Below are 3154 nucleotides of genomic sequence, written 5' to 3' on the forward strand. Positions count from 1 at the left end.
TCATGGTGCTTGCCTGATCCAGGGTCCTCCTAAGTAAAGCATATACTGCATGAGTAAATAAAATTCATTCTTCAGAAGCCATCGCCGTCAATAGAAAAACACATAGATTAGAAGCAGGAGCCTGTAGATGTTTCTATCCAGGTTTCTATCTGAGAAGCACCATATGTCTGGAACCCCAAGAAGAAACTCTACCTCATCAACATGTAATCATCCATATCAATATATAGGCGCAGTGAAATGTAATGGAGAATTTCCATTTCAAGTAGACATTATTGAGCGCTGTGTATTTGACTCACGATGGAAGCTGGTGCATGAGAAGCTATCCTATGGTCCCTGGTTTCCAGACGCTCACATGTAGAGCATCTCTTCAAGCGTCCACAGAGGATGCACCCAGCCTGCTGATCTGAGAATCTGAACCACTGGGAAGTGTGGTTTTATCAGTCTGTACATGCTCTGCTGCTTCATCTTAGCACATACCCGCCTCATACTTTCTCCACCGGAGAATGTATGTGGGAAATGGACAGCCTTGTGGGTCAGAATCATATAAAGCACTGATGTACATCAAGTGGGCCTCTCTCTGCATGTTGCAGCTTCGAGATCCCAAAAGAGGGGTTAATGTGCTTGGAAGCTAACCTAAAGATTAGAGGTTTGAGTAACCCCCCAAGTGCCTCAAAAGAAAGGCCCGAAGATCTGCTTCTGAAACATGAGCCATCAAAACCCAATGGAGGCCCGTTCTTCTCTGACACCCACGGGGTCTCCAGTTGGTCTGACCCACTGGATAACAGCTGGGTTTTCAGTGAAAGATCTTTTCTAAAGATCTTCCCCTAAAGCTGAGCCTCACAAAATCTCTCCATCCCCCGCCCCACCCCCGATGGGTTAGGATCTATGTGAAAATAACCCAAAATGAAAACGATCGTTATAACCAAAATTGAGCTAACTCACTGTACCAATGACCTCCCCAAAATCTGTAAAGAAGACATACCTCAGAACAAGGTGACTATTAAATGATCATTACTTCAGCCATAGTTAATGATGAAAGCAGTGAGCTCAGAGTCGCTCAGGAACTCACATAACCACCAGGAAAAGAAGGTATTTACTTTGGCAAATAAGGTGGCTTTGAGTTGGAAGAAGGACCCTTGGTAGCACAGTGGTTGATCGCTAGGCTTCTAAGCAAAAGGTCAGAGGTTCAAACCTACCAGCTACTCTGAGGGAGGAAGATGCGCTAATCTACTTTTACAAAGATGCCCGGCCTGTGCTTCAGTTCTTCTCGGTCCTAGGAGTTGCCATGGGCTCAGCAGCACAAGACAACCACCGCTCTTAAAGGGGAGTTGACTGGGACGGGAACTTTCCATTCCATTGTGCTTGCTGGCCCTGAGGGATAGCTTCCTAGGAGCAGAGAGCCCTGCGTTGTGGCCATACCCCTCGGCTCCAGTGGATGCACCATGAAAGCCTGTGTAGAACAGCTCGTGACAGAACCCATCCCTGGATTTTCAGCACTGCGAGATGTCACTCTGATAGCATACGTAATAGAAAGGGCAATACGATTGAAGACATGACATCAGGGTCATGCCTGGCCTCCACGGGCTACACAAACAGGGTAGAAGAAACGAACTCCACACCAATATCAGGCTGATTGTCACAAAGCAGAGGTCAGGTTTGTCTTCCCCCTCTGTCCTTCTGCACCCTATTCTGACCCTAACATTCCTTCCACAGCACTCTACTTCTCTGCTGGGTGCGATATTTGCAGTGGCCACACAGAACTCACAAACAACACTCATGGTTGTGGGGTTTTAGGTGGGAAGCTGGCAGGTTATAAGTTAATAAGGATACAGCTCTTTGTCCCAAGATCCTCTTCTCAGCCATGCTGGAAGGCATTTCTCTCTGAAGAAAAGCCTGGCAGTCATGGGGATATGTGGCCTCTGTCCTCATGGGCTAGGAAGCCCATGGAATGTTCTGCCTCACAGTCTCTGCATCCCTTCTCTGCTTAGACTTAGGGTCTCAGTGCTGTGGCCTCTGGTTTCTTCTCTGCTGCTTCAGGCACGACTCTCACACATGCTGCAGTCATGGGATCCTCTCTCCCTGCTTCGGCGATGACTCACTCCTGTCTACCCAGTGGAAGGGCAACACTGACCAATCCCCTCTATTGGCCTGCCACTCGCCCTGTTTACCTGACCCCACCCAATCATTTTGATGGGACTTACAAAGACATCCCAAGTGATTTCACTTTAGTACAGGGTTGAAAAACAACCCCCCTCATCTTCTCAGATACCCAACTCCTGTGGATCAAGCCCACTGATCTCGGAGAACAGGACGGCAGGCATTGCAAGTACAGAAAACCACAATAGCTGAGGCATCAACTCTGATCCGTAGGGACCCTGTGTGGGACCGAGTGCTCATGGCTGATGTTTCTGGAATCAATTGCCAGGGCTTCCTTTTGAGTAGCCTCTGTGTGGACTTGAACCTCCATCCTATCAGTCAGCAGCCAAGTGAAGGCAGCGCTCTCACCAGCACACACCCTGGACTCTGCAGGCTCAGCGGGAGCTGGTTTTATCTTCTCCTAGGAAGATCAAGTGACAACATCAACCAGACAAGTATAAGCTCCTTCCAGAACGGCACTGCCTGACGTGGGCCTGGAGGCTGAAGGGGATTAACCTGATAAGAGAGAGAGAGAAAAAACCAAGAAAAACACTTCAGCCCAGAAAGGTCTCTGAAAATCTTTATTGAAAGTGTTTCCATCTTAGCAAAATGCACCCAGGAGAAATGTAGATGGCCTATGACAGTCAGGGTGTTTGACCTCAAGATAAGAAGAAGAAAGCTGCCATTTAAATCTTAGCTGAGCCGTAAAGCACTTCGTTTCTCTGCTACTTTCTGCCAACCTGCCCTCCTTTAAAGAGACTCAGCTGCAGTCTCAAGTAGCACAGCCAAAAGGGCTTACATCACATCATGTATCTGATAGGAAACCAGGTCTTCTCATCCGGCGGGCTTCACACACACACACACACACACACACACACACACACTCACTCACACAAATCACCCTCACTGCCATCATACGAATTCTTTACAGGAGTAGAAAGCCTCATCTTTTTTTCCTTTGGAGCAGCTAGTGGTTTCAAACAGCTGACCTCAGGGTTAGCCGCCCAATGTGGAACTC

The sequence above is a fragment of the Echinops telfairi genome, unplaced genomic scaffold, assembly GCF_000313985.2.
Source record: "Echinops telfairi isolate 266 unplaced genomic scaffold, ASM31398v2 ScPeMD7_7421;HRSCAF=8459, whole genome shotgun sequence".
Lineage (NCBI taxonomy): Eukaryota > Metazoa > Chordata > Mammalia > Afrosoricida > Tenrecidae > Echinops > Echinops telfairi.